Source organism: Podarcis tiliguerta (assembly GCF_965153285.1).
Source record: "Podarcis tiliguerta genome assembly, chromosome: 4".
Classification (NCBI taxonomy): domain Eukaryota; kingdom Metazoa; phylum Chordata; class Lepidosauria; order Squamata; family Lacertidae; genus Podarcis; species Podarcis tiliguerta.
Window position 1 is genome coordinate 87,031,191 of NC_139537.1, and position 25,641 is coordinate 87,056,831.

Genomic DNA, 25,641 nt, shown 5'->3' on the forward strand with positions numbered 1-25,641 from the left:
GATAGGCTGTGCCTGCCCCTCCATGGTTGCTGCGGAAAGGGAATTCCGTTAAAGGAATCCTGGGGCTTGCCATCTTTTCGTCCAATCCCTGGAATGGGACTAGGGCCGGCAAGCCTTCGGGGAGCAGGCGGGTGAGAGTTGAGGGTTGTGTCTCAGCTCCAATTCCTCCCCGACTTGCTTTCCCCCGCACTGTCTTTCGGTGGTGCCCGGAAGTCAGTTCTGTCCCCAGGCGGGGGGACAGATAGTCTTAACCAATGCCTAAACAACCACTCACGGTTTGTATTTGAATAAAGTTGTGGCCAAAATCATGCCAAAAATCTTAAACAAAAATTACGTGTCTGTTGTGAGTTATTTGGGGGGTGGATTGGGGACCTCGACACGCAAAGCGTGTTCTCCTTCAGGGAGAGCACGTGTTGCGGTGGGGTCTACTGAGCCACCCCTCTGTTACCAGGCAAGGTCTCTAAAGATGGCCTGGGGCAGTGATTGGTTCACTGGGTTGCTGGGGTAAAAGTTATGTTGCAATTTTGGTGGGAGGGGTAAAAAGGTTTAAATACTCTGCACGCAGCCTTGTACTTTCTCTTTTGCTGCGTGCAACGGATCACCCGCCCACCCGCCCTAGAGTAAGGGGTTGTTGCGTTGACCTTGCTATTGCCTGTCATGGGGTCGTCTGCCTTTGAGCAGGGGCCTGGTAGGAATTTTTCCACCTGGCAAATTGGCTGGCTGGGTGGTTTTTGCCTACTACGTAGCAAATCGTCACAACTTGTAAGGTTGTGGTTAGGCATTGGTTATAAATCTGGTGGAGGAGGGGTCAGGATAGGCTGTGCCTGCCCCTCCATGGTTGCTGCGGAAAGGGAATTCCGTTGGAGGAGGGGTCAGGATAGGCTGTGCCTGCCCCTCCATGGTTGCTGCGGAAAGGGAATTCCGTTAAAGGAATCCTGGGGCTTGCCATCTTTTCGTCCAATCCCTGGAATGGGACTAGGGCCGGCAAGCCTTCGGGGAGCAGGCGGGTGAGAGTTGAGGGTTGTGTCTCAGCTCCAATTCCTCCCCGACTTGCTTTCCCCCGCACTGTCTTTCGGTGGTGCCCGGAAGTCAGTTCTGTCCCCAGGCGGGGGGACAGATAGTCTTAACCAATGCCTAAACAACCACTCACGGTTTGTATTTGAATAAAGTTGTGGCCAAAATCATGCCAAAAATCTTAAACAAAAATTACGTGTCTGTTGTGAGTTATTTGGGGGGTGGATTGGGGACCTCGACACGCAAACAGGGAGCCATTATAGAGAAGGCTGTTCTCATGTTGCCACCCTCCGGGCCTCATGTGGATGAGCCATATGAAGAAGGGCCTCATATGATAATGGAGAGTCCAGGCAGTTTTATATGCGGATAGGTGGTCCTTGAGGTATTGCATGTAGCAGGGGGGTTTGAATTTGTATACATGTTATACATTTACATATGTTTATATATATATATATTGCATACAATTAGTGGGGCTTTGGTAAAAAAAAACCACATGGGTATGTTGCTGCTCAATGCAAGAAGAGGTCAGATGTGAGAAAAGCTTGATTGGGTCAGAATAAGCAATTTCATTCTCTCTATCCCCAGTTGCAGCAAGAAATGAGCTAAAAACTTTATTGGTTATAGAGTTTGGCATGGCATAAGGCAAGGATCCAGGCATTGGACAACCTAATTGGCTCCAGAACTGAGGCTAGGCCCTCAATACTTATAGTCCAGCTGATGATGAAAGAAAGGGCATTTCATCTCTGAAGCCCCACCTTTGGGAGATCAAATGGTGCAGCTGATTGGTTCCTGGGCTGCCATGCAGCATAGTCCTCATCCTTCTATTTTTCATTGCAATGTGACATGCATATCCAGGACTCTCAGTAAGGAAGGGCCACCGATATCATCATCATAATTGCAGCAGGTGTGGGAAAGCCATTTGTCTTCTGTAAGTTACTGAGCTATGTCTCACATTGGTCCCAAGAAGCAGTGCCAGTGGCCAATGGGGTGGTGGGAGTTGTAGTTCAGCAATGTTTGGAGGATCGAAGGTTTCTCACACCCGCGTTACATAATGGATGGGAACATTAGCGGGGCCAGTGGCGCAATGGATAACGCGTCTGACTACGGATCAGAAGATTCTAGGTTCGACTCCTGGCTGGCTCGGCCGTATTTTGGGCTAGAGCTGGATAGCTCAGTTGGTTAGAGCTTGGTGCTGATAATGGCGAGGTTGCAGGTTTGATCCCCGTATGGGACAACTGCATATTCCTGCATTGCAGGGGGTTGGACTAGATGACCCTCAGGGTCCCTTCCAACTCTACAGTTCTATGATTCTATGATTCTATGTCACACAGTGGTTCTGAACTCCTGAGAAAACCAAGCATGCATATGATATGATATGAAGAGGTCACAGTTTTACATGGTACAAAGCAAAATAGAATTTGCCAGTTACAGGTAGGTAGCTGTGTTGGTCTGCCGTAGTTGAAACAAAATTTAAAAAAAATCCTTCAAGTAGCACCTTAGAGACCAACTAAGTTTCATATTGGTATGAGCTTCCATGTGCACACACACTTCTTCAGATACCAAGTATGCATGCACACGAAAGCTCATACCAATAACAAACTTAGTTGGTCTCTAAGGTGCTACTGAGTGCTCACTTGAAGGACAGATCCTGAAGCTGAGACTCCAATACTGTGGCCACCTCATGAGAAGAGAAGACTCCCTGGAAAAGACCCTGATGTTGGAAAAGATGGAGGGCACAAGGAGAAGGGAATGACAGAGGACGAGATGGTTGGACAGTGTTCTCAAAGCTACCAGCATGAATTTGACCAAACTGCGGAAGGCAGTGGAATACAGGAGTGCCTGGCGTGCTCTGGTCCATGGGGTTACGAAGAGTCAGAGATGACTAAATGACTAAACAACAACAACAAAAAGGTGCTACTGGAAGGATTTTTTAAATTTAAATTTATTTTGTTAGAATTTGCCAGACGGTGAGACAGGAAAGCATGTAAGTGAAGGACTTTGAACACTTGCATCTCAATTTATAGTTCCACTCAGGGATGCTACTTGGGCCTCAGATTATGGGTGCCCAGTGGCACGTGTGACATAACGTGATGTCATCGTGTTATGGCACATGCGCCGCAGTGGCGTTTGGAAGCCCCTGAAGTTGTGCCAAAGGCCCACTGAGGCCACACACAAGGCCTCAGATGCAACTTCCAGTGCTTCACAAGGCTATAGAAATCACATTGGAGGCCCTGCAGTGTGGGTGCCAATCACCCACAACAATTTTTGTGGGTGCCCAGGCCCCCTATAGTTGGCACCAGGGTTCCACTCCCTCCCCAACAGATGGCTCAGAAACACTACAAAAGCATATTTGAACAAAAGAGTAGCTAGAAAACACTGAGCACCCAGGAAAAAAACACCCCCCCAACACTGTTCTTTTTTTATAAAGATTACACTTCTTGCCAGCCTTCGACTTTGATAGAGACAAGCCAGAGATGAATTTATTTATTACTGCAAAAGTCTTCTGGATAGGGAGTGGGTGTAAACTTTAGAAATAATAGCACAATTATTTCTCAATAAAATAACATGGACGTGATAAGCGTTTTCTATCTGATTAGAGCATTTACCATCCTGTCTTGGTTATGTCTGAATTAGAGTGCTTCCAGAAGTGTTGTTTATTCAGTACAAAATCTGGTTGTTATACTGCACTTTCTAGTGCAATTATTTCATCACTTTCTAACCACAAAAAGTCTGATAAGGAATGTGATGGGAAAATGCAATGAAATGTGTGGGATAACAACCGAACGCTCGCAATGCCATATAACTTTTGCATAGGGATTGGGAATAAATTTGCCTTGTCTTGGATTTCAATGCAAATGTTCTTAACTCGTACTTTCTGAAGCAACAGGCGAAATTAAGTGCAGCTATCCTTTCAAGGTTGCACTGCTCTGAAATTTCTGCAGCCATGTAACATGTAGAAAAATGCATATTTGGGAGGAAGAAAATGTGCACAAAATTGTATGTATTGGTGAAAACATGTCAAATTCATCATAGCGGGCAAAATTGCTTGTAAAATCTGTATATCATGCACAAGCATGTAGAAAAATGTATTAGGAAAAATGTGTAATTTTCTGATAAATTTTCATGGAGATCTTTAAAAAATAAAAAAAAAATAAAATCCAAACTGAGGCAGAGGGGGCAGATCTTGTTTAGACTGGAAAAATGAGAAACTGAAACATAATTTGGCATATTCACCCATTCCTTCTTTTGCACAAACATATTGTGATGGTTGCTCAATATACCACCAGTCTGGAAACTCCCTTAGGGCAAAGTCTGGAAATAAAGCTTCAGTTTTTAGACATAGAGTACAATACATTATCACTGAGGTGTATATGTGCCTTTTAAATTTTTTGATGCCTTTAAAAAAAAATGCTGACAAAGTAATCAAAAATGTTCAGAGACATTTAAGAGCACAAGATGGAAACAATGAACGAGGCATACTATTTGATGTGTTGGCAGGATGTGATACATTATGAAGTTCCATTTAATTTTCCAACCAAACAGAATTTCTGAATACAATGCCACAAAATAAGAGTATGTACCTTCTCTGTATATAAATAAATGGGGTAACATTGCACTAAACACAGAGTGTATTCTTGAATGTATTAACATTGGCATCAAAGGTAATTGAGAATCAAAACAACTCAAATGACTGGACTAGCTTTTGGGAAGGGAAGATTTTGTATTCATCAAACACTCCTAATATCAAATATTGGAACTAAAAATAAAATGCACTGTACTGTGATGTACCTGGATCTTTCAAACAGGATGTAGTAAACCTCCTCCAGTGTCAAGAAAATCTCAGGGAAAGGCAGCTGGTTGTAATAAATTAAAAATATGCCTTACTTTAAATTTAACATTTTGGTGAAAACATGCCTAGTATATGCACACATATTAGCAACAACCGCAGGGGAGCTGTCTGTTTATCATTAGTAGTTTTAAGTGCTTGCAAAAGAAAAAGGTCTTGCCTGGGGAAATCTTCTGAGCTGGTATGAAAGACACACTTTAAGAACTACCAAGTGCAGAAGTACGTATCTTGGTGAAGTGCGGTAATCACAGATGTTCAGGAAGGCTTGAGGAACTGCACAGTTCCATAAATGTCAAGGCCAGTGGGGGAAATTGCGTCCTTAGAGGTGTGACTCTCATAGAAGTGGTTTTGAACAGGACGGGGTGGGAAGATTAGGTGACCATAGGTGAGGGTAGTAGGCAAGCAAGGACATGAAAAAGAAGTTCACTTAGTTTCATGCTGTCTCCAGAACTCATCCCAAACTGCTTCTGCCACCCATCAAGTAAACATCGAGTGACACTGGTGACAGCAGGCAGCAACAGCAGATTGGTGCACACAAAGTGTCATTTGGAAGAGAAGTAATAGAAAGTTTCACCTGGGTTTAGAAGAAAAGAATAAAAAGGTAAAGGTAAAGGACCCCTTACAGTTAAGTCCAGTCACAAATGACTCTGGGGCTGTGTCACTCACCTCGCTTTACTGGCTGAGGGAGCCGACGTTTGCCCACAGACAGTTTTTCTGGGTCATGTGGCCAGCATGACTAAGCCGCTTCTGGAAGACCAGAGCAGCGCACGGAAACATTGTTCGCCTTCCCACCGGAGCGGTACCTATTTATCTACTTGCACTTAGATGTGCTTTCGAACTGCTTGGTTGGCAGGAGCTGGGACCGAGCAACGGGAGCTCACCCCATTGTGGGTATTCAAACCGCCAACCTTCTGATTGGCAAGCCCTAGGCTCTGGTTTAGACCACAGCACCACCCGCGTCCCTCAGAAAAAAGGAATAGCCAAGCCCAAAGGAGAGTCAGAGCAAGGGGAGAAGTAGAAAAGAGATGTTCTTGGTTTGACAGTTAACTGAACAGGAATTGATTTGGGACAGGATCTAGGCAGGCAGTGAATTAGGGTTAGGGGGAAATTGTTTTGGAGGTGATCTGGGTGGGACATTCAATTGTTGTTAGGTGGCAAATATTTGAGGTTTGAACGAAGGAAGAATGGAAAAATACTGAATGGAAATAGGTGTCCTTTTTAAGCAATTGCAAAGGTTTGAATGAAGCAGAGACGGAGTAACACTGAGTGGAAAAAAGTGATGGTTTTAAACAATGACAGAGGTTTCAGTAAAGTGAGCAGCGAGTGACACTGTGTGAGGTGTGACAGTTAGTTTGAGTACAGCAGGAAAGGAGATCAGAAAGGTTCTGATGTGTTAGCATTTTGGCACAACACAGGAGCTATTTCTCCTTCTTATAAGTTTTAATATATAATATTTATATATTGAATAAATGTTGCCAACAAAGGTCCGTATAGTTAAAGCCATGGTTTTCCCAGTAGTGATGTATGGAAGTGAGAGCTGGACCATAAAGAAGGCTAATCGCCAAAGAATTGATGCTTTTGAATTATGGTGCTGGAGGAGACTCTTGAGAGTCCCATGGACTGCAAGAAGACCAAACCTATCCATTCTGAAGGAAATCAGCCCTGAGTGCTCACTGGAAGGACAGATCCTGAAGCTGAGGCTCCAATACTTTGGCCACTTCATGAGAAGAAAAGACTCCCTGGAAAAGCCCCTGATGTTGGGAAAGATTGAGGGCACAAGGAGAAGGGGATGACAGAGGACGAGATGGTTGGATGGTGTTCTCGAAGCTACCAGCATGAGTTTGACCAAACTGCGGGAGGCAGTGGAAGACAGGAGTGCCTGGCGGGCTCTGGTCCATGGGGTCACGAAGAGTCGGACACGACTAAACAACTAAACAACAACAATTTTTTTTCAAAACAGAGGAAAGCATGACATGCAGAGGTAGGGTACACATTAGACTTTTCTACCAGGCTTATTGAAATTATCCTTGGGCACTGCTGAAACCGTTAATTCACACCTGCAGTGATGTTATCTAGCAACACATACATCATCTGAGCCTTTGGATTGTGTAATTTACCTTTCATCGTCTGAAACATCGAATAGGCTGATTTTTATTTTTATTTTAAGAAGTCTGTCACTGCTGTCGCTCTTGTCAATGGATCTGGATGAGTCATCTCCTCAAATCAGCATGCCCTATTCTGCCTCCCCTTATTTCCCCAGTTTGACAGGGATGACTCTGAACCATCCAATAAACAAGCATGAATAGCAAATCTTTCTGCATGTGGATGACACCTGAGTTGCTTCCCCTGATTTGTAAAGCCCTCATTGTCATTTCTTGCTTTATGGTTTTGTCTCCAAGGAATTTCAGGTTATGCTGCTCTTACAGCTGGCAGTATATCACACCTCTTTAATGCTTCATATGTAGAGGAGGGCAGTAGAATGCTATTCATCTCCCCTGGAGGGCATGGCAAAACCATCAGCATATAACTATTATTAGATATCCGCATGCTTATAAATGGATTGGTGACAACTGTTTTTACCTCTTATATTCTGTCCTGGTGAGCCTCTGAAGATATTTATCCACACTAGCGGGAAGACATATGTGCACATTTCTTTTTAAAGCAGGCTGCAGAGCTGGACCCTGTTTAGAGGCAGACAGTAAATGTATTGCTTTGCAAATCACAGTGTAGGTAATTGCATTTGATTATGCTATGCAAAGGGATGCAGGTGGCGCTGTGGGTTAAACCACAGAGCCTAGGGCTTGCCGATCAGAAGGTCGGCGGTTTGAATCCCCGCAACGGGGGGAGCTCCCGCTGCTCCATCCCAGCTCCTGCCAACCTAGCAGTTCAAAAGCACATCAAAGTGCAAGTAGATAAATAGGGAAGGTAAACGGCATTTCTGTGAGCTGCTCTGGTTCGCCAGAAGCAGCTTAGTCATGCTGGCCATGTGACCCGGAAGCTGTACAGCGGCTCCCTCGGCCAATAAAGTGAGATGAGCGCCGCAACCCCAGAGTCGGTCGCGACTGGACCTAATGGTCAGGGGTCCCTTTACCTTTACCTTATGCTATGCAAATAATCTGTCTCAGGTTACCGAAAGGGTATTGGAATACCATAAAGTTAGGTTGGTTAAATACTAATAGATGAAAACTTACCTACTTTGTAACATTTTATTGATTTTATTGTATTTTTTGCATTAGTTGTTGCAGTAACAGGAGTAATAATAGTCACAGCGGTATAGTATGATAGTTCATGCCTCTTTGCTTGTAAGCATTTGTATGTGTGTGTGTGTGATTTTTATATAATTTATTTACAATTTATTCATATGCCTCTCATGGCAAAAGCCCTCACATGGCAGATAGCAATACATAACATACGAAACAGTGAATATACATAGTAAATAGAACAAAAAGCAAACAACTATTTTCAAACACAACAAAGGTGACAACAGGCAAAATGTTATATATGAACTTTTGCTTAGAAGAGCAAAAATGGCTGAATTTTAGCAAAAGAATTTTTCTGACAGTAAAACGAGTTTGATTTTTCTTCCTTTCTTTACAACATTTGGTGGGGGAAGGAGAAGACAAGCACATGTAGAAGTCAATAGAAGATATTTTATTTCCTACCACTACTTTCTGCAATACTGCTAAGATTTCAGTAGCTAATTAATAGGCCAAAAAATTAAATGTTGCAGAGGAAAAAGCAAAAATCTGCCTGTTGATGGTCTTTGCATTGCAATGTGTCAAATTTCAAAATCATTTCTGAATTTGGTATTGAATGTGTTAGATTTCAGAGCAGAGAAATGTTGAAACTCTAATTAAATGTTAATGCATTACTGATTTTTTCTTCAGTTTCTGTTTCTTCACAAACTGATTTCATTGCACTGTTTCTGGACCGTGTCAAGTATGCACCAACCATTCTTAATACTGTATTACTCACTCCCTCACTTTTTTGGGGAGGGGAGTGAAAGTTCACAGTGAGATTTCTGGGGGTAAAAATATAAGGCTCAATAGATCCATATTTTCAGAAAATAAAGCAAAGAAATGAACCAACTACCATCTGAACAATTTCAGCCCACTGCAGACTTTAGCAACTTCTGCTCCAATATTTAAGAAAGAAAAAGTATATTTCTGCAAATATAATAAACATGCAGCTGCCTAGCATTTTTTAAACTTTATTTTCATTGAACTTTATGAGAGTTAGAGTCAATATTACTAACCTGAATAGATGGTATTAACTATGGAATACAGTTGCGAACAGTCATATGGGCAACTACAAAATCAAGTCAAAGCAAACAAAATTAAAGAACGATTTAGGGGGAAGGAGTGTGAGTTGCATTAGCCAAACTTGCTTCATCAGGAGAAATGTAGTTTATGGGAACCAACTAGGCCTGAGGGCAGAAAATGTGTTCCAGATATTGTGAGCATGGCAATCGGGAAACTGTGGCTGCATTAGTGGAGTTTCCAAGCTACAGTTTTCCTTGGGGAGACTAGAGGTACAGTAACATCTCACTGCACAGCTAACTGCTATAATGTTTCAGCTGGTCCAAAGCAACAGGGAATATATAAGGAGGACAATTTATGCAGATGCCACTGATGGAAAACAAAATGTGAGTAAAGATGAGCACTGTAGTGAGGAATAATGATGCACTAATGAAATAATGGGGAGGCGGGTGGCGCTGTGGGTTAAACCACAGAGCCTAGGACTTGCCGAACAGAAGGTCGGCGGTTCGAATCCCTACGATGGGGTGAGCTCCCGTTGCTCCATCCCAGCTCCGGCAACCTAGCAGTTCGAAAGCACGTCAAAGTGCAAGTAGATAAATAGGTACCACTCCGGCGGGAAGGTAAACGGCGTTTCCGTGTGCTGCTCTGGTTCACCAGAAGCGGCTTAGTCATGCTGGCCACATGACCCGGAAGCTGTACGCCGGCTCCCTTGGCCAATAAAGCGAGATGAGTGCCGCAACCCCAGAGTCGGTCACGACTGGACCTAATGGTCAGGGGTCCCTTTACCTTTAAGGAAATAATGCACACTAAACCAACATTATCATGAAATGGTAAAAGCACCAATGGCACTTACAAAAGTTTAACACTGCAGTGCCCTTTGGAAGTCTATTACTAAACGATTCACAAATCAATCTGATTCTATGAGTGTCAGTGCAGCAGAATTAGAGTGAAATGCAGTGGTACCTCTAGTTATGAACTTAATTCGTTCCAGAGGTCCGTTCTTAACCTGAAACTGTTCTTAACTAGAGGCATGCTTTCACTAATAGGGCCTCTTGTTGCCGCTGTGCCACCGGCACACAATTTCCATTCTCACCCCATGTTAGTGGAGTTTGTAACCTGAAGCATTTGTAACCTGAGGCATTTGTAACTCGAGGTACCACTGTACTGGGAGGGCATCTCAGGGCTCACACAGATACCACTGTCAGTGCTTTGAGAGATAAGTGTACCATCAGAAAGCTTTCACTGGCTGCCCAGGAAAGATATGTCACTTTGTCAGGGTGCAATACCATACCCTTCAACGTTTCTCTGATGAAAAGAGGGATGTCCTAAGGGAAAGTGGGACATTCCAGGATCATATTGGAAACCAGGACGATTTCTGTAAATCTGGGACTGTCCCTGGAAAATAGGGTAAGGGTAAGGTATTAAGCATGCATCTGAAATAATAGATTGCAGCAGCGAATATTATCTGAAGCGGCAATTAATTCCATATTATTGTGGCGGGCACAGCACTGCTGGACACAAAGTAACTTGTAGGAATGTAGGGTATTCCTTTCCTGAATGACTAGAATATGGCCTTCCTGTGTTCCTTTCCTGTGTGGCCTTCCTGTTGAATTCTTAGAGTCCTGCGTAGGTGGTGTTCCTGCACATTGCCTTCCAAACAACCCTGGTACGGATAGCTCCAAGTCTCTAAGTGATGTCATGACCTTCCTATCTAACTATATACATCCCCTGTTTATCACGGCAGACTAGAGGAATGTTAAGTGCACTCTATATAATCTCTGAGTACCACCCTATCAGTCATGTGCCTCCCACATGAACACCAGCTACTCATCTGTCGCTTATTTCAACCCAACATAGGAACTCTCTGTAACAACAGGAACAACAAGAGGCGCCCTACCATGGAATGAAATGGGCTGACGGTCATAGGGTGCATTTCTGTAAGCTGGTCTTGAAATTACCAATGCACTAACCACTGTGATTAGTACGGCAACCAAAACTGATAGAAGGCACCCCTAGCATCTGAAGCCACTTGTGCTTCACAAAAATATGAACCCCAGAATATGAGCCTTCTTCAAAGGGAGTGTGACCCCCATCAAGAACACACAAACACCCAGTTTCCTGGATCCAGGAACAACTCACCCATCCACAGGGCATCAGTCTTGCCAGAATTCACTCTTAGTTTATTGGACCTCATCCAGCACACCACTTGATCTAGACACCAGCTCAGGACTTGCATATGAATCCTGATTCAGATTCATATTGAAGACGCTGTGTTCCAAATTGCCTAATGATCACCCCCAATGGTTTCGTACATATGGCAAATAGCACCGGGGACTAAACAGAGCCCTGTGGCACCCCACAGCATAACACGCATATCTTTGCAAATGGCCCTCAATATGTTGCTGAGCTATTCTTTCTTTCAACCCTGGCAACTGAATTCGCTTGCTGGGGCTGATGGCAGCTGCAGTTCAGCAATATGGGGGAGGGGAGGGGCAAAGTTTTCCCATCTCTGATCTAGGGTTTACATTTTTCAGTAAAATGCAGCTAATCAAAATTAATAATCTGCACATTTATGCATAAGCAACCACTGGTAAGCTCATTTCCCTCTAAATATCCTATTTTATTTTAATTTTTGTACTAGTGGCTTATTTTTGTTGCTGCTGTTCCTTTTTGGCTCCTTTCTTAATTAAACTCTTTGTCTCTGATGTGATACTGAAAAGCCCTTCTTAACGAAGATAAATAAAAGGGTTTTGTTTTTAAAAAGTAATATTAACCTAATAAACTTCAACAGAAGAAAAATCATTTCTAAATGAAATCTACCAGCTGGTGCAATGCACTCTTTATTTTATTGTTGGCAAAAGGGAATGAGACTAATAGTGTTTGTGTGTTACTAACAACGGTAGTTATAAGACGAGGGCATATATAAGAAGCTATTAAAAATGTCCATTGCTTCTTCCTTCATCCTTTTATAGCAGTGAAAGTGGATGAGTAATAAAAAAATGAAGAGCTAGTTCATTAGTTCTGTAAACATAGCATGAACAAATGAATAATAGAACCTCAACTAGTAAAACTATTCTTGGTTTGCCAGCTTGACTGTGATTAGATAATTCTAGATTGGATTGAATGGATGGATGGATAGATAGATAGATAGATAGATAGATGATAGATAGATAGATTCATTCATTCATTCATTCATTCTTATAGCCAAACATTTCAGCCTCCACCTTCATCAGTTGCGCAGATGACAATGGTTCCATTTCCAAGACAGCAGTTATAGAACTTTGAGGATGGAGTGCTCAGAAGGCTGAAGCTAAACAATGCTGTTACTGTCCTCTAGGTTGTCATTCAATGCATGAAGGGTAGTGTGGCCAGGCATTGGGACTGTAAGGGAGGCAGCAAATCAGGTTTGCAAACTGAAGGACCAAAGAAGGTTCCTGTCTCCCTAGGATGTGTCATTTCCCTTGTCTACCATGGGATGCTGCCATGTTGTGTCTCAATGTTCTTGTACTTGTCTGCTGCTGGACCGACAGGGGATGCTTTATATGATATCACAAGCAAGTGAAACTTAAGATCACTTAAAATTAGTGTACTTTACATTTAGGAAAAATTACATGTTATGGCTATAGAGAGGAGAACATAAAACAGGGAGGCCACTTTTGGAGACCACTTCTGTTGCATGATCAACAGTTCTTGCTTAACATCGGAAACCACTGTTCAGCTCACTCTAATTGAATCTTGCAAAAAATTTTTTACGAAGTCTCAAATTATGCACGATTAAAGCTTCATTAATCATTATTACAGATTTCTCCATGCAAATGAGAGAACATTTAACACATAATGGTGTGCTAATTGACCAACAACTGGTTCACAGAACTGTTAAATAGCATTTCATATATATATATATATATATATATATGCTTTCGTAGATTTTCACGGGTACAGGAATGCAGGTTTTGGTGTCCTCGGGTGTCTTCCCGTGTAAAAGTTGGGGTGTCTAGGCGACGTTTCGACGAGGTCTCACTCGTCATCTTCAGGCTGGTGCTTTCGGCTTCTTGTTACTGGAACAGAGCAGGATCTCAGTGTTTGAGTTCCTATAAATACTTCCACACCTCCTCAACAGTATTTATAGGAACTCAAACACTGAGATCCTGCTCTGTTCCAGTAACAAGAAGCCGAAAGCACCAGCCTGAAGATGACGAGTGAGACCTCGTCGAAACGTCGCCTAGACACCCCAACTTTTACACGGGAAGACACCCGAGGACACCAAAACCTGCATATATATATATATATATATATATATATATATAATGGTAATTAGGTTTCACTGAAGGTTCAGTTTACCTATTGAAAACTATATTGGTGTGCTGTAACTTGACAATATTAATGGCTAGGGCTTTAACTGTAATATATTCCATTTATCCATGAATATATACAGTGCTGGTGCAACACTATTTTGCACCCTAGGCAAGTCTAACTACTTGCATGCCCCCCCCCATAATAACTACTATTATTTTCAGAAGCCAAGTATTGTTGAAAAAATGAAAAACACAAAACGTGAAACTGATTCATTTATTTTAAATTGCAAGAATAGCAATCACCCTGGCCCAGCCAGCTGCCTCCTCCCTGCTAGTTTTTATCAGTCAAGAGGGACAAGGATCCAGAACGTATGTGGTCACCCTGTGTAATGATCTCTGACAGGCAAACAAGCCCCTGATAAGAGGTAATGACTCTCCCGGCAGTTTTATGTACGTTTATTTACAAAAACACACACATCCAGAGCACGGCTTCTCGCCTGCTCACATTGACAATAGATGGTCAGTCTGAATCACAGAAGGAAGGATGCCAAACTCCTGTCTTTCCCCTCTTGCCCTTCTGTTGTCCTCTGATCTTATCCAGTCTCCTAGAATGGGGACTGAGAAGCTGGCCTTCGCCCTCCACACTTGCACTTGACACGGTCTCAGACCTCTGCTTATCTGCTGATTGCCTAGCAATGCTCTGGCTGCCTTCCAACTCTTCCTTTTCTTGAGAGCTAACAGTGTCTTCCTCTGGAAGGGGGGGTCAAACTGCCCCTTTTCGACTCAGCCAGCTCTCATCTGCAGAGTCTGTCCCTCTTCCACTTAGCTCAATTTCTGAGTCTGACTCTTCGCCTGCGCTCTGGTGAGCCATGTTCCTGACACCCTGACTGATCTAAGCACCTTGTCCAAACCCCAGTGGTGGAGGAAAGGGTGTGTGGTGGGTGCGATCCGCCCCGGGTGTCATCCCTGGGGGGTGACATCACCGCACCGTGCTCCCCTGGGATGCTCGCCACAGACGGCTAGCCCCACCCCCCACGGGCAGCTAGCCCAGGTGCACAACATGTGCACTGCTCCGGGTGCCAGAGCAGCTAGCTCCACCTCTGCCAAACCCTTGAGTCTTAATAACTGAAACTCATCCAACACAACAGGACTAGACGGCGCTCTCGCCACCCCATGAGATTCATCTGCTATAACAGCAGATTCAAGATCTCGGTGGTTGCAAGAAATTTTATCCTCAAATGTTTTGCAAATGAGTCGCAGGAAGCTACCGTTGGTTCTGTCATTTGTAAAAGGCCTTGCACTACCCAGAAGAGCTGTGCTGGACAACATAATGAGGATGCAATGGAGGCAGCAATTTATGCTAGAGGCAGTATGCTGCTAGGGAGGTTCAATGATGAGCTCTCTCCAGCGTTTGGTTGCATTCAGCCAGAGCTTTCTTCAGTATCACAACTCACAGGATCATGTATCACTTGCACCCAGGATTCCCTTTGTTTGCCTCATTAAAAAAGATAACCCCAGTTGGCTAAGCAAATACAGGAAGTAAAACAGTGTTGTGCCAACATTGTGCAAAAGGGACTCCACTTACATAACAGGACTTCCTCTTTTCTCCCTAAAGGTAAAGGTAAAGGGACCCTGACCATTAGGTCCAGTCATGACCGACTCTGGGGTTGCAGTGCTCATCTCGCTTTATTGGCCGAGGGAGCTGGCATACAGCTTCCGGGTCATGTGGCCAGCATGACTAAGCCGCTTCTAGCGAACCAGAGCAGCACACAGAAACTCCATTTACCTTCCTACCGGAGCAGTACCTATTTATCTACTTGCACTTTAACGTGCTTTTGAACTGCTAGGTTGGCAGGAGCAGGGACCGAGCAACGGGAGCTCACTCCATCACGGGGATTTGAACCACCGACCTTCTGATTGCAAAGTCCTAGGCTCTGTGGTTTAACCCACAGCACCACCCGCATCCCTGTCTTTTCTCCCTATGCTCCCCCAAAATCTGCTCCAATGGTCCCCCAACCCTCTGGAGCATATTTTGAGGGTGTGCGGGGAGCTACAGGGGAGAGAACAGGAGGGGGAAGTTCCATTGTAAAAACAGAAGTCCACTGCAGTATTGGGGCAGCAGGGATCAGCACAACTCACAGTACTGCCCAACCCATGTTATTGAGAGAGCCAGTGTGTTACATGCAGAACGTGCCCTGTTATCACCAGTTTAAAAGGATCCCAAGAAGCACAGTTGCCAGGAATGCCTCTTTTCCTAGTATCAGAGGAAAGGCTTGGCAAAGGAAATACCCATCAAAAAAGAGAAGCAGGGAGCAATGGGGATAAGCATATACAAATGTGAAAATGAGATGATCCACACATTACTGAAGATACCCAGAAGACACAAACTGCCAGATCTGTGTCGGAGATGGGAAAGAAACATAATTAGGCAGTGTCAGCCCCTTGAAGTCATCCCTGGTGCCACAAGGCATGTCAGTGACAGAATCCACCGTTGTGTTGTGGCAGCGCCTTTATCACTGACCTTGGCCAGACGCACTCCACAATTTGCATTGTTGGCCTTTTAAGCACCTGCTGAGAAAGAAGAAATATCTCTCGTCCCTTTAACATGCAGAAATTGAGAAGCCACGTTGGATGGGGATGCCATAAATTATCCACTTTCATTTATTTTGTGTTCTCATTAGAGAATTGTAGAGATGGAAGGGACCCTGATGCAATGCAGAAATCTCAACTAAAGCATCTATGACAGATGGCCATAAATCTTCTGCTTAAAAACCACCAAGTCCACCACCTTCCAAGGGAGTCCCTTTCACTGTTGAACAGCTATTACTGTCAGAAACTCTTGATGTTTAGTCAGAATCTTCTTCCTTGTAACTTGATGTCATTGGTTTGGGTCCTAACCTCTGGAGCCAGAGAAAACAAGCTTGCTCCATCTTCCATGTGACAGCCCTTTGGATATTTCAAGATGACTATCTTCTCTCAGTCTCCTCTTATCCAGGCTAAACATACCCAATTCCTTCAACTGTTCCTCATAAGACTTGGTTTCCGTCTTGGTTGCCCTCCTCTTCTCACATTCCAGCTTGCCAATATTCTTAAATTGTGGTGCCCAGAATTGGACAAAGAATTCCAGTTGTAGTCTGACCAAAGCAAAATAGAACAATTCTATAACTTCCATTGATCAAGACAGTATACTTCTGTTGATGCAGCCTAGAATAGCATTTACCTTTTTTGCTGCTGCATGACACTGTTAACTCATGTTAAGCTAGTGGTCTACTAAAATCCTAGATCCGTTTCATATGTACTACTGACAAGCCAAGTGTCCCCATCTTATATTTGTGCAGCTGGTTCTTCGTGCCTAAGTGTGGAACCTTACATTTTTCCCTATTGATATTCAGTTTGTTAGTTTGTCTCCAATTTGTTAAGGTCATCTTGAATCCCAATTCTGTCTTCACAGACAATCATTGTTCATAAAGTTATTTTATTATGGTTCAAGATACTCCTTGTGTAACCGTACTGAAATGGGGGGGGGGAGAAAACACCAATCGTTAATCATCTCCTTCAGTAGCTTCTTTGCTTCGAGAGACTAGAACTGATTCTGCCTGGAATCATGAATGTCAAAATTAAACAAAAGTCAGCCAAATGAAACTGGGTCACCCAGCAGATTACATACAGTATGGACTGCAGCATCAGACTTTGGGTACACCAGCATCCCTACTGGTGTACAAAATAGCACTCTATGGAGTTGTGACTTAAAGCCAGAGAAATCTTTCATTTTTTCAAAACATAAATGTGTCTACATTCATTTCTTAAGATAGAGTGTAAGGAAGACAGCTGAAATTGATAAGAAATAAAAATGAAATTGTCACAAAGTAAGAACAGCATTAACATGGAATAAATATGAGCGATCATATTACCAATGAACAGCACAGGGCAATTTCCCCACAGGCTGTGCTAAAAATTGTGCAAAATCTCATAAAAAATGTTGGTTTATATCCTAAGCCTCAAGAGCAGTGAGATCATGTTGAGGAAGCCCATAACTTAAAGTGGTGATATAACCACTTTAGACAATGATTTTCAGACTTTCTAGCTTCTGTTGCGTCATTGGACTACTGCAATGCACTCTGTGTGGAGCTATCTTTGAAGGTGACTCGGAAACTACAACCAAACCAGAAAAGGTCTGCTAGAATGGTGACTGGGAGCAGCCGCTGGGACAATATAACACTGGTCCTAAAAGATTTACATTGGCTCCCAGTATGTTTCCAAGCACAATTCATAGCTTTGGTACTGACCTTTAAATCACTACTGTAAATGGCTTTGGCCCTGTATACCTGAAGGAGTGTCTTCAGCCTGGACATTGAGATCCAATTCTAAGGGACTTCTGGCAGTTCTCTCACTACAAGACGTGATTATGGTTATGCTTAATAATCTACTACTGGGCTATTTGTTGCTCTTCAGAGCCACAATGTGCATTTAACTGTGCCTTCCATAACATGTTTACTCAGGAGTATTTACCATTGCATTCCAGTCATCCTGAGGTCCAGCTCACTGTGAGATGTGAACCTACAGAGTACTAAGCAGAAGACCTTCTCGGTAATGGCACCTGCCCTGTGGAATGCCCTCCCATCAGATGTCAAACAGATAAAGAACTGCACAACTCTCTAAAGACATCTAAAAGCAGCCCAGTTTCAAGATATTTTTTTTCATATTTGATGTTTGCTGTGTTGTCATTGTATTGTAAACTGCCCAGAGTGGCTGGGGTAACCCAGTCAAATGGGTGGGACATAAATAATAAAGTTGTTGTTGCTACTGTTGTTTTTGCTGTTGTTGTTGTTAACTTCCCTGTGACTGCCTGGTATCAAATCCTAGTATATTTCCAGTGATTCTGGCAAACGTTCTAGAATGCATATTAATTTCAACTGAGAATGTCCTTTAAGACGACATATCCAGCTCTGCAAATCTAGGTTGAAGGTCAATATCAGTAGTGCCAAGAAAGTTATCTTCCAGGTTAGCTTGTCATTGAAGAACTCTTGATAAACTTCCAAGGAAATCCAGTGTTCTCCATAATACAATAGGGGTGTGGAGTCAACGATCAATATTTAGGCTGGATTCATTCATTGCTTTGTGGCAAAGGAGCCATTTGCATTTTGTGCAGTCCCATGCCACACTGTGAGAATGGTGAGGATCGTCCTCGGTAACTTGACTTTGTTATAGAGCAGTCTTTAGAGGATTAGGTCATAATCTGTTTCTTAAAGTAATGTCTTCAGATATTTGTCTGCAAACAACGGTAGCGAAAAAACCATTTGGTTGAAACAGGACAGAATTTTGATAAATTTATCCATAAGCCCAACAGCTGTCAACACTCTACTCTGTAAAGATTGCCAAGATAAAAAATGTAATATTATATGGCCCAGTTTCACAGGGAAATGTTTATCAAATTTCACTGTATCTTATCCAATTTAACCTCTCTTTCTTAAACCATACTGTGCTGAATATATTTATCAGTTTTGACATCAACATGTTTTAGCCATTACATAGCCTTTGCTACTGCTACTACTACTACAACAACATGGAAGATTTCTCAGAAATTGTGGCAATTCTTGCTTGGTTTACAGTCATAGTTGGTTGAAAAAAAAAGAAGTAATCCAATTAATCTATTTTTAAAGACTTTACATCCTTGCATAATAGAGGAACACAAATACTGGTAATTTAGATACTAGGATGCCCCGCACATGGGGTTTTCGTAATGGTTTCATGGACTGTCTGAGAACTATCTTTCATATCATCAATTGTGCTTTCTTTTTTCATGAATAGCAAATTGTACTAGCTTCTGTGGATGAGGGCCCTCAGACCCTACTCTTCTAGTGCAGAGTCCATCCATAGCTAATGGCCCAATGTCTGCCAGGAGAAAAGGAAGAGAGAAGTGAATATTGGCAGATGTCATTCCATAAAGGACATGTTGGACAATGGAGTGATCCAGCATAAGGCTTCTTTCTTCTTCTGGAACTTCTATAAAAAACAGGTGTGGGTTTTGTTTTGTTTTTAAATGATTTTCTGCCCCACTATACACCATAACATCACAGGGCTAATAAAGTAACTTTGGGCTATGGCACACCCACATATACAGTGGTGCCTCGCAAGATGAAATAAATTCGTTCCACGAGTCTCTTCGTCTAGCGGTTTTTTCGTCTTGCGAAGCAACCCTATTAGCGGCTTAGCGGATTAGCGCTATTAGCGGTTTAGCGGCTATTAGTGGCTATTAAAGGCTTAGCGGATTAGCGGATTAGCTGCTAAAAGGCTATTAGTGGTTTAGCAGCTTAGAAAAAAGGGGTGGGGAGAGGAAAAAAATCTCAAGACTCGCAAGACATTTTCGTCTTGCGAAGCAAGCCCATAGGGAAATTCGCCCTACGAAGCGCATTGAAAAACGGAAAACCCTTTCATCTAGCGGGTTTTCCGTCTTGTGAGGCATTCGTCTTGCGGGGCACCACTGTACTTTGCTAACTGATTACCATCACATATAACATACCCTCCAACATTTCTCCAATGAAAATAGGGGTGTCCTAAGGAAAAAAGGGAAATTCCAGCATCAGATCAGAAACTCTATAAATCTGAAACTGTCCCTGGAAAATGCGGACACTTGGAGGGTCTGATATAATTGTTGCTAGCACAATGCAATGGGGCCAAAATAAATAGGGAATGATCTAATATCAATTTCTCATAGGGTTTTGTTCTGTGGGCTACTTTCTCCTGTTGCATTGATCCAAAGCCCTTTCACTGCTAGGAGAGAGAGAGAGAGAGAGAGCAAGTGACACAAACTACATCCTTCTATCATGTAGTCAAGTACCTTGTTCACAAACACACTGATCTTAAACATGCTACCTGATCGTAAATCCCATTGATTTCAACTAACAGGTTTTGGTTCAGGGCATGAATCATTGTACCAGGTGGTGGATAAATGTGCAAGAAAAAGCTCAAAGAGAGAGGCTATAAAGTGGAGTAATTTCTAGAAAACAGCTCCTAGCTATCTGAAGGGAAAAAAGTACACTTGTATACTGGCCCTTCAGAATGGGCTCCACAAAGGCTATTAAAAAGGATCTATAACTAGCCTTTCTGCTATTATTAAAAGAAAAATATATAGCAGAGCCCCAGTCAAGCATTGTGCCACGCTTTTGTGAAATTGACTTAGAAGTTATGCTTCCAGGAACTAACACAAGGTATTTCTCAGTGCCTGCATTCTCATGCTTTAACCATTTTTGTACCAAATAGCCTATATTCTCGACTCATTTTTAGTATTTAGCCTGAGGCATTTTGTCCTTGTGGTCAAAGCACACATAAACAAATGTGACATATCCATTCTTTTGATATTACAGTCATCTTCGCTGGCACGAACAAAACACATATACGAGAAAAGCAAACTATTTTTGCACTGTTAAGACCACCAACTCGAGATGCAATGTCCATGTGAAGGTAACCTGGTATATTTTCTTAGCAAAGGACAAGGAAAGCAAAGTGAATTTCAACCAACGGGCTATGTTGATGTTGACTATTTGCTGAAAAATAATATATCATGGGGAAAGGAGAGGAAAACCTTTAATAATTACTGAGCAGAGATGCGGTTGCATCTTGTGAACCTTTGTGGCCCACCCATCCTTTCAACAATTTTTCACACTCCTTTTTGAAAGATTGTGATACTTTCATTCTCACTCAATCATTGGGTGGTTTTAAGCTACTTGGGGTTTTTAGGGTGACCAGTTGTGGTAACTATGGCAGGAAATGTGTACTTGGGGATGTTCCTTTATTTACTAAGTAAATCATAGAATCATAGAATCATAGAGTTGGAAGAGACCTCAAGGGCCATCTAGTCCAACCCCCTGCCAAGCAGGAAACACCATCAGAGCACTCCTGACGTATGGTTGTCAAGCCTCTGCTTAAAGACCTCCAAAGAAGGAGACTCCACCACACTCCTTGGCAGCAAATTCCACTGTCGAACAGCTCTTACTGTCAGGAAGTTCTTCCTAATGTTTAGGTGGAATCTTCTTTCTTGTAGTTTGGATCCATTGCTCCGTGTCCGCTTCTCTGGAGCAGCAGAAAACAACCTTTCTCCCTCCTCTATATGACATCCTTTTATATATTTGAACATGGCTATCATATCACCCCTTAACCTCCTCTTCTCCAGGCTAAACATGCCCAGCTCCCTTAGCCGTTCCTCATAAGGCATCGTTTCCAGAGCTTTGACCATTTTGGTTGCCCTCCTCTGGACACGTTCCAGTAAATCACGTTAATACTTTATGATACAGTGGTACCTCGGGTTAAGTACTTAATTCGTTCCGGAGGTCTGTTCTTAACCTGAAACTGTTCGTAACCTGAAGCACCACTTTAGCTAATGGGGCCTCCTGCTGCCGCTGCGCCGCCAGAGCACGATTTCTGTTCTCATCCTGAAGCAAAGTTCTTAACCCGAGGTACTATTTCTGGGTTAGCGGAGTCTGTAACCTGAAGCGTATGTAACCTGAAGCGTATGTAACCCGAGGTACCACTGTATAAGGTGACTCATAATTACAGCAATAACAATAGATATTATCAGTACTACTACTTAGTTGTTGTTGCAACCAGCCGGTATTTGGGAAGAATCTGAGAAGGAAGGAAACTCTCCGATCTAGTCATAGCTTGTTTATCTACTGCAATGAAATCGTTCAGGGTAAATATGAAGGGTGATGTATGGATAACTGAGTGCACATGGCTTATTGAAAGTAATTGTACATCCAAGCACATGTCATGTTCATTCATTTAGCATTACTATCAATGAACTGTACATTCAGGCTGACGTCTGTGTGTACTTTCCCATCTAAATTCAGGCCCAACAGGTCATGTCAAAGCTGGATCAGACCAGAAGACTTGCCATGCAGCATGGGCAGGTAATGAAACCATCAACATGATGCAACAGGACACTCTTGAGTTCAGTTGCCTTGGAAACAGTGAAGCACACTCTCATTGCTTCCCATTCAAAGTAACAGAAGGACTTCGTTTGTCTTCAGTGACATCATCAGCCATGATGTCATAATGTTCACAACATTCTCCCTGGTTGACAGAGATCTTATAGTCAGGAAGCATTTCATGTTTTTAAAAATGGCAACAATTTGCACCAAATCATTAACAATTTGATGAAACAATAGCTGTAAAAAGGTGTGGAACAAGAGTAAAAATAAGGTGTCCCCCCATATACCCTTTCCAGCATACCTTCCATACAACACCTTTTTTTACAATGGAAATCAACCCTCATTTAAATTCAGTACAGTTTAAAACTTAACCAATAAGAATGCAATGTTTGCTGTTCTCTGAGGAGAACACAGCATTCTTCTTTCTCTGTTGAATTTGCTGAAGGAATAAGAGGATGAAGAAAAGGCTTCAGAAATATTAATATGGAATGATTGGAAAGGAACAGAAAACATTTATGTTTAGTGCCTGTGCTGTGTTTGAAACTGTTCTTATATCTGTCATTGTTTTAATTGTTTTTATATACGAATTGGTTTTATATATGTTTCCATTGTTGAGGGTTTACTGTTAAATTGCTTTGTTTCATGGGGATGATTCAAAAATGGAATGAAGTTTGAAAAATAAAAATGCTACAGCATCGATATTAATATAGTAATTTTACTTTGACTTATAAACAAGAAATGAAGCTCCCTAAAGTTCCTGTCTAATACATTCCTTCTGATCTCCTTTTTCTTTTCCACCACCAACCCTTGGATGATATCTAATGTTAGTCACAACGTAAGTTACTTAAGTCCACTGAATTCAATGGATCTGCTCTTGAGTGTGACTTAGCTGGATATTACCCCCTTTCTCTGAAGCTTAATGCACAGAGCCTACATGTGGCAAACAGGGCAGTGGGGCGGTGCTGTTAGTGTTATACCAGACATCCTGAATGGCACTGGCAACTCCTGGTGGAAATCCACACTAATGCAGTTGCCAAGAAGTGTCACACAGAATACCGGGGTGGCACCAGCAGTCCCATCCCATTGCAGCCCTCTTCTCCACTCGTAAGTTTTATGTGCAGAAAACACATGAATAGGACTTATCGCTCTTTCCAGAGTGCTTTGGCATATCCACGACTGAGCAAGCTATTCCTTTCCTGGACACCAGCCAAGCTGTAACAAGCATCACATGGATCAAGGACATCTTGCTGCTTTTAGCAAGAATGAAATATTTCCTCACAAACAGACTTATCTTAACCTCAGTCGGGAAATATAGGATTTCCTTAATCCGTGATACGATAAGGACACGCAGTATAAGCAAAGCATCTTTCCGGTAAGGAAACCAGCAATTATGAACCGAGAGGGGAAATCCATACGTTACATGGGTAAAGTAGTAATGCAGCGATTGATCTGGCAAGCTAGGGATACGAAGGAGAGATCATAAAGCTCAAGTTTAATTGGTCAGTTCCACAATACTCAATGAATTGCATGCCCTGTACTCCCAATAGTCTGTGTATGGTATAATAGCAGTATTGCAAATAGAATGCAGTAGTAACAAACAATTGCTTATCAGATAGGTCAGAGGTGAAGATAAGGATGGGCCCTAGGTAAGAAGTTATAATTGTCAACATAGCAGGCATAGAGATAAATGATTAGGAATAATGTAGACAACAGACCTACAAACCCTAGCTTCTGATCACAAATCCTGGTTAGATCTCCTCTGCCCTTCAGCATTCTGACCTTAAAACCTCCAACTTCTGGTGCTCCCCTGTCTAGTTCAGAAGATTCCTGTCAATGTGTTTTCTTCTAAATCACATTTTGCCCTACGGTAGGTTGGACATGCTGCCAAAATTTATGACACATGATGATTTCAATGTACTTACTGAAATGAGCCTCAGTGCCTTTGCCTCTGCCATACATAAAGCATAATTGTGACATGCAAATGGCAGGAAGGAAGGATGAAGTTGATGGCTGGAGCCCTACTGCTACCCAAGCTAATGGTTGTTTATAGTGCTTTAAAAAGCAAAACAACTTATGATGCTACTTTGCCACCTTTGAACCTATTTCAGGGGTGAAATCATAATCCTCAAAGCAGCATCAAAACAACCACCCCATTTTATGGCAACTTGTGGATGGCTGTTTGTCTATCATGTGTCTTTGTGTGTGCATGCATCTATTTTTTTTCTATCTATAACTAGAAATAGTTGGAATTTTTTGCCCTCAAGGTTCTGTGCAGCTGAGTCTTGCGCCAGACAGCTTCCATTTCTTCTGATTCACAGCTCTTAGATACTCTAATGTCTGTTTTGGGGTTTTGGTGGGGGCGTTTTTTTGAGCTTTGGATAGCTAGTTATCCTGTGATTCTGAGAGGAGGTAATATTTACATGGTTTACCCCAAGTATAAAATATGTAATGTGGGGTGTGGAGTGGAGAGGAGATGAATGACAACCATTTCCCAAATAAATGAACCTGCTTAAATAAGAATTTTGAAACTAAAAATGGAAGAGGCCCACAATGTAACTATATTTAATGTTTTCACATTTCTCTTCCCCTAATCTGATTGGAATAAGTCCAGGTTTATAATAGCTATCACCACACACATTTTGCTCAAGCACATCCAAAGTACAATAAAGCAGATTTTGTCATACTGTTCGGCTATGTAAAAAAACTGGGTAGGAGGTAAATCAGTTCTTTTTTTATGTGACATAAGGACATTAGTTAGGGCTTTGCCAAATGATACTGAAGGCTGCATTATAACTCTTCTGGAACATGGATGTGTTTATCATGCATAACACAAAACGAGTGGAAATGGAAACCCTCATGGTATACTTGAATTAAACAGAGGAATTAAGATTTCAGTTGCTTGCTTAGAGTAAAAATCCATTTTCTTTCTGCCCAGAGATCCATTTCTTTCTGCCCAGGAGCAATGCAGCAAGCGTATTGAAGTGTGAAACAGTTTAGGACCTTAACCACTATCACATCTCAATGCAATTGTTCCTAAGTACCCTCTCAGACGTTGTGGAACCCCTTTGACTCCCTGGTATTCTGTTGAGCAATGTTTGATGAAGTTGGTGGGCTTATGGGTAGAGAGCAAATGGCACAAATCTCAAGGCACATCTGACTGAACACAGGGCGAGAGCCTCAAATGTGGTGGTGATGGTGGCAAATCATAATTACAGTTCTGTCACCATTGCATCATCTAGTTAGGTGTGTAGCACAGCTTTTCTGAAGGACAAAAGGGCTTTTGAAGCCTGGCTGGAAGG